The following is a 7500-nucleotide window of genomic DNA, read 5'->3' as shown; positions in this document are numbered from 1 at the left end:
ACTTTTATTCAAATTAACTTTTAGATCAAGGAACAAAGCTGCCCGCTGCAAGCTATTCAATTGTGTTTACAATCCTACTATAGTTTCTGATAACAGTGCAACATCATCTGCTAGTAGCAAAATAAAAAGTTCAAAAGTTGTAAACAGAGCACCATATTTGCCATTTTCAATAACTTCAACTGCTAGTTCGTTTATAAAAAGAGAAAACAAAATTAGGCTGCACAGGTCACCCTGCTTTACACCATATGTACACTGAATATAATCAGTCAGTTTAAACCCACACCGTATTTTAACTTCAGCATTATTGTACATGCTTTTAAAACAGTTATATAACTTGCCTTTTATTCCTTTCTTGCTAATACTGCCCAAAGAATCTTCCTGTTGATAGAATCGAAAGCTTTCTCGAAATCAATAAAAGAACATTGTTTTTGTACCATAGCCAACAAGGTTAACATATGATCAATATTGAATAATTTCTTTTGAATCTGGCTTGATGTTCACCAGTTTTGTTAGTTTCTTCAGCCCACTCTTGTAAACGTTGGTTAATGACTGTTCGGTGCATATCTGTTATGCATGTGTGGGTGTATATGTGAATGTGTATCTTCATGTTTTACATCTATTTGCTTATATATCATTTATTCACCTCCTTTTTCTTTTTTTCCTCAAGGCCTGACTAAGCGCGTTGGGTTACGCTGCTGGTCAGGCATCTGCTTGGCAGATGTGGTGTAGCGTATATGGATTTGTCCGAACGCAGTGATGCCTCCTTGAGCTACTGAAACTGAAACTGAAACTAAATGACTGTACTGTAAATTTTACTGCTAATATCACTTAAAGTAATACCTCTGTAATTATTAGGGTGAAAGAATGAGAGAGAGAGAGAGAGAGAGAGAGAGAGAGAGAGATACAGACAGACAGACAGACAGACAGACAGACAGACAGACAGAACAGAAAAATAGAGAGAGACAGAGACAGAAGCAGACAGGGAAGCGGTAGAGACATGCTACTACTACTACTACTACTACGACCACCACCACCACCACCACCACCACCACCACTACTACTACTACTACTACTACTACTACTACTACTACTAATAATAATAATAATGGCGATAACGATGACGATGATGATGATGATGATGATGAAACCGATACGAAGAAGAAGAAGAAGAAGAAGAAGAAGAAGAAGAAGAAGAAGAAGAAGAAGAAGAAGAAGAAGAAGAAGAAGAAGAAGGAGGAGGAGGAGGAGGAGGAGGAGGAGGAGAACAACAGAGAGAAACGGACAACAAAACCCAAGAGACAACACAAACAACCCTTCTTTTAATTTGCCGCAGTCCAGCGTCAGCATGTGCATTCCCCAGATGAGCAAGGTTTCAGTGTCCAGTTTCAGTTTCAAGGAGGTTAAAAAGCGTGAGAACTGACCCATATACGCTATGCCACATCTGCTGAATAATGATAATATTTTTTTTTTTAATAATAAAAAAGGAGCAAATGCCTGGCCTTCGAATAAGCCCAACGCGCAGGTCAGAGCCTTGTGAGCTCAAGCATCCAATGCTACAAAGGGAGGCGACCTTTTTAACAGGACGGACACCGCAGTCTAAGATTGACGAAGGACTGTGTGCCTGGGTTCTGCCCTATAAAGCCACCACCCACACACCACACCCACCATCCAACGCATCTCCCCCCCACCCCCCAACCCCCCAGCCATCCCTTAATCTGCACTCACCAAGGCCTCACAAACCCTCACCCCCAACCCCCACATAATTATACCCCCACCCTTGACATTGATGGTTTAGAGTGAGCAGCCAAGAAGGAAAAGCAGCACGGGGGTGTGGGGGTGGGAGGATGGAGGGATGTAGGGGGAAAGGGGAGGGGGTGAGGATAGGGAAGAGAGGGAGGGACACAGAGGTCAGTCACACTGATGGAGTGCCTTGTTCGCAAGGTAATCAGCCTGGTGAGGGGGTGGGGTGGGGTGGGGGAGAGGTCAGCTGTGAATGGGGGCAGGGTGGTGGGGGCGGGAGGGAGAGGGGGGGGGGGGGGGGGGGGGGGGGGGCGGTGTGTCCCGGGTCACATTAGGCCAGTTCGATGAATGCTAAATGACGACCCTTGCACTTTTCCCTCCCTGGCTCTGCCTCTGTCTGTCTGGCTCTCTGTCTCTACGACTTTTTTTTTTTTAAATATATAAATTATTCCTGTCTCCTGTTCCTGTCTCTTTTTGTCTCTGTCTGTCTGTCTCCATCTTTGTCTGTCTGTCTGTCTCTCTCTCTCTCTCTTCTTCTTCTTCTTCTTCATTCTTTGTCCCTCTATGTGTCTTGAATTTGTCCTTCTTTAGAGAATGAGAGACAGACAGAGAAAGACAGACAGACAGACAGACAGACAGATGGAAGTCATAAAGAGTTTCAGTTTCATTTTCAAGGATGTGTCAAGGCGTAGGGACTGATGCATATACGCTACACCATATACCGAGCAAAGAACAACAAAACAAGCGAAAAAGAAAATAAGCAAAAAAAAGGGGGAGATAATCAGTAGACCAAATTAAACAAAGAATAAAAAAGTCAATCAATCAAGCAATAGATACAGACAAAACGAACAACAAAACAAACGAAAAAGAAAACTAAAAAGAAACATGTAAAATCAGTAGACGTAATCAATTGATCAAATAAATAAATGAAATAATAAATGAATAAATGAATGAATGAATAAATAATAGACAAATAAATAAATGAATAAATAAGTGAATAAATGAATGAATGATTTAATAAATAAATAAACAGTCTCAATCAGCCCCCAGCATCGATCGAACCAACGAGTCAAGGTCAGATTAGACACTGAAACCCTGGACGAATGAGATGCGCACGCCCCCACCCCCACACCACCCCCATCCCGAATCCCCCATACACACAACTCACACACCCACACCACACTCACACACACACACACACACACACACACACACACACACACCACACTCACACACACACACACACACACACACACACACACACACGCCCACCTCCCGCACCCACTCTTCCTTCCCTCCTTTCATTACTGACCTGTGACAATGAGACTTCGTGGGGTTACTTGCACTGTATCGTATCGTATCGTGTCGTATCGTATCGTATCGTGTCGTGTCGTGTCGTATCGTATCGTATCGTATCGCTTCGTATCGCATCGTATTGAATCGTACCGTATCACATCTTTTTTTTTCACAACATCTCTTTCGTGAAAATGAGGTATGCGACCAGAGGAGAGGGGTCGTCGCTCTTTTATGTCTGCGGGTGTATCATTTCTTTTACCATCTATTATTGTTTTCGTTCATCTTCATTTTGCCAGCTACAACTCTAGTGTTGCCGTAGGTTCTTACACCTGAGCTAACTAATTTGCGCGCTGCACAACACAGGACCTCAGTTTATCGTCTCATCCGAAGGACTAAGCTACCAAACCACCACTCAAGTTCTAGTAGATGGGGGGATGGAATAAACAAACAAACAAACAAACAAAAAATCCCGGTAGACAGGCTTGAAGGGAGGGCATTGGAGGGAGGTAGTGACGGTGGTGGTGGTGGTGGTGGTGGGCTGGGGAGAAACATTGTTGAAGTGCCCCCATCCCCCTCTCCCTCCCCCTCCTTCTCCCTACGCCCATTGGTCAGTTAACCAACCGGAAGGAGGTCAGTTCTGAATGGAGAACGGGTCACATCCGGTCACGGGAATGAAGTCCAATGCATGCTAAGATATCTCACGTGAGTCTGTCTGTCTGTCTGTCTGACGATCACCGATTCTGTTTGTCTTTGTCTAAGTAGACCCCCACCACCTCTCCCCCCTTGTCCCTCTCCTCTGTGCCTTCCCCACATCCCCCCTCCCCACCCACCACCAACCCCCACACAAACAAGAAAAGAGGCACTTACTAAATATATATATATATATATATATATATATATATACATATATATTCCTGTATATGTATGTACAATGACCCCCCCCATCCCCCCCCCCCCACACACACACACTCTCTCTCTCTCACTGTCTGTCTCTGTCTCTGTCTCTGTCTCTGTCTCTGTCTCTCTCTCTCTCTCTCTCTCTCAGCAAAAGTAATTCCACTGCCAAAGTCAAACGATATCACAGTTCTCAACAACTTAAGACCGATATCCCTACTATCAGTAGTGTCCAAGCCTCTCGAAAAGCACGTCCACAAGCACCTTATGAAACATATGGAGCCAAATAACCTTTTTCATCCCCTTCAGTCTGGCTTTCGCCGTTATCACCCCTGTCACACAGCCTTAACCCGGCTTTGTGATACGTGGTTATCGGATATCTACTGTCAACCAAAACAAGATCACTGGAACAGTTTTTATAGATTTAAAGAAGGCTTTCGATCTTGTGGATCACAGAATACTGATAAAAAAAACACACAAAAACTGACTGAGTATACTCAAAACCAGTCAACTGTTTCCTTTTCCCGGTCTTACCTGGAAAACAGAACACAGGGTGTTTACTTAGACGGCTTGTATTCTTCTGAAGGTCATGCAGATCGTGGTGTTCCGCAAGGCTCTATTCTTGTACCCCTTCTCTTTTGCATCTATATTAACGACTTGCCGATGCATGTATCACCCAGCAATGTCATCTGCGATCTGTTCTCTGATGACAGTTCCCTTCATTGTAGCGACACCGACATTGATCTTGTAGAATCATCTCTACAACAGGGAATAAATGCCATTTCAGACTGGTTTTATCAGAACCACATGGAACTTAACCCACACAAAACAAAAAGTATGGCATTGACATCCAGACAGAAACACCAACGTAAACCTCTCATTTTAAAGCTCGAGGTAAACAAGAACTCAACTGAACGAGTTTGTGAGCACCGCGTTCTTGGGGTAATTATTGATAAAGAACTGAACTGGCAAGCTCATATCAACGATGTATACAAACAATTAGCTCGCAACTTGTTCGTACTCAATAAACTTAGATACTACGTCGATGCTCCAACCAGAAAATTATTTTTCGGGGCACACTGTCTCTCTCATGTCAATTATGCATCTACAGTCTGGAGCAATGCCAGTCACAAACCAGCTAAAAAAAAAAGTTAACTCATTGCATAGACGAGCAGCTAAACTTATTTTACCAGACCACTCCCTATCAACAGATGAAAAATTAACAAAGTTGGAACTATTACCACTACACAAGCAATTCGACCATAATAAAATGGTCCTCATGTTCAAAGTACACAAAAATATGTCACCACCATACCTCAGTGACCTTGTTCAACGGGCATCAGAGCGTGACGATTCAGATAATTATATTCTGCCTCGAGTGCGCATCGATTTGTACAAATCTAGCTTTGCATTTTTTGGACCTTCTGTTTGGAACTTTCTTCCTTTGTTCATTAAGACGTGCGATTCATTACGTTCCTTCAAATCAAGCATACGAAAACTTCTGCTCCACGAACAATAGGCCCACAAAGCAATATATATATAATATATATATATTTTTTTTTTTTAACTAGCTAAAAAAAGACAGAAAATCATGTTTTTTTGTGAAGTTTGTATCTATACCTTTACGTACAGTCAATCTATTTTATTTCTACCTTTGTGCTTTAATGTTTTTACTTGTTCACCTGTTAATTGGATGTTACCTGTAACATCTGCATCAGCAAATTAATCACTTTTGTATATGGACAATGTTAAAGTTGTGTTTCTCTGTTCTCTTTATGTCCGCTATATGTTTCTCACTTCGGTCATGTCTCTGTGTGTGCATAAGTATATACATATGTATGTGTGTGTGTGTGTGTGTGTGTGTTGTGTGGAGAGAGCGTGTGCATGTGTATGGATATGAATGTGTGAATGCGTTCGTTTGATTACTTTTTACGATGTTAGTGATGATGCTGGTGATTATTATTCGTAGTAGTAGCAGTAGATGTAGCAGTGTTAACAACATTATTATTGGTGTGTCGTTATCGTTAATGTTGTTATTGTCATTGTTGTGACAAGGACAGATTGGAAGACTGGGCGATGCCTAAAATCTTTATCCTTGAGTAATAAAGTTTTTGAATCTCTCTCTCTCTCTCTCTCTCTCTCATTTACTCCCACTTTTTCCCAGTACATGCATGCACATTAACTCACTCAGTACGGCCAGTCCTCTCTTCTCCTCTACACAGACCCCTCGGATGTCCAGTGGGTGTCTCAATGACCCAACCTTTAGCTTCCGTCGTAAGAATTGTGGTATTCTTTGTCAACATTCACCTCTTCAGTATAATAGCCTTCCCCTTGCAATATTTTGATGATGGTAGTTGGGGTGAAACGCTGTTCACGTCGTCTCTTTCGCCGTTCGTATGGAGAGAGTTAAGATGTCAGTTTGAACAGCCATTCATCACAACCAGATCACAGCTTGTACTTGTCACGCCTTCAGTTCCCCCAAGTCAGTCTCTTCTGACCACATACTCCGGCTGCTTGCTCTGGGAAATGAAGTACTTGAAAAAATGATAGAAGTTGTGATTGTTCGTGAACATTTTTGTCACAACGGACTGTTTCGCATGAAATTCGGGCTGCTTCGATCCAGAAGGAGAGCTCTTTGCAACAGTGGAGCGCCACCCTTTTTCTTTCGTTTTTCTATCTTCAAGTGTATTTGTGTTGCGATCAAAATTGATTTCTCTACAGAGTTTTGCCGGGAACAATAACCCTTTTGTTGCTGTAGGTTTGTTAACGTGTGTGCTAAGTGCATACCGTACACAGGACCTGGGTTTATCGTCTCATTCGAATGACTCGCACTCAGACCACTCCTCAGCGACTGGTGGAGGGGTGGGGGTGTGGGTGGGGTGGGGGGTTATAAGAATCCCGGTACGTGTAGGGGACCCGAACCCGTGCACACCTGGACGCGTTACCGCTGGGCCACCACTTCACCAATGGTGACAGTGTAGTGATTACAATGATGATGATGATGATGATGATGATGATGATGATGATGGTGGTTGTGATGGTGATGATGATGATGGTGGTTGTGATGGTGATGATGGTGGTGACGATCAAGGTAATGATGATGATGATGATGATGGTGATGGTGATGGTGGTAATGATGATGGTGATGATGGTGATGATGATGGTGGTAATGATGGTGATGATGGTGGTAACGACGAAGGTGATGGTGATGATGATCATGGTGGTGGTGGTGGTGGTAATGATGATGATGATGATGTTGATGATCGTGATGGGCATGGTGATGGTGGTGGTGGTGGCGGTGTATAAACCACCCCCTTTCATGCCACACCTGTCAAACTAACGAACGTACACAGCACAGCAAAGCTGATGAGGCGTTGGAAACGGCAACACTGGGTTCCTTTCAGCCTTGTCTAGCTAGGATAACAGATAAAAAAGACGACTGCTGAAGAGAACTCCAGACTATCATCGCTTTTTTTTTTCTCCTTCCGGCATCTGCTTTCCACCCCCTAAGCAGCTGTTCCCACTTCTTTCGTCAGCCATCGTTCCCGGCGAAAAGTGGTGTCGAATTCG

Source organism: Babylonia areolata, chromosome 19 (assembly GCF_041734735.1).
Source record: "Babylonia areolata isolate BAREFJ2019XMU chromosome 19, ASM4173473v1, whole genome shotgun sequence".
Classification (NCBI taxonomy): domain Eukaryota; kingdom Metazoa; phylum Mollusca; class Gastropoda; order Neogastropoda; family Buccinidae; genus Babylonia; species Babylonia areolata.
The sequence above is the reverse complement of the archived record's forward strand: the minus strand, read 5'-3'. Positions refer to the sequence as shown.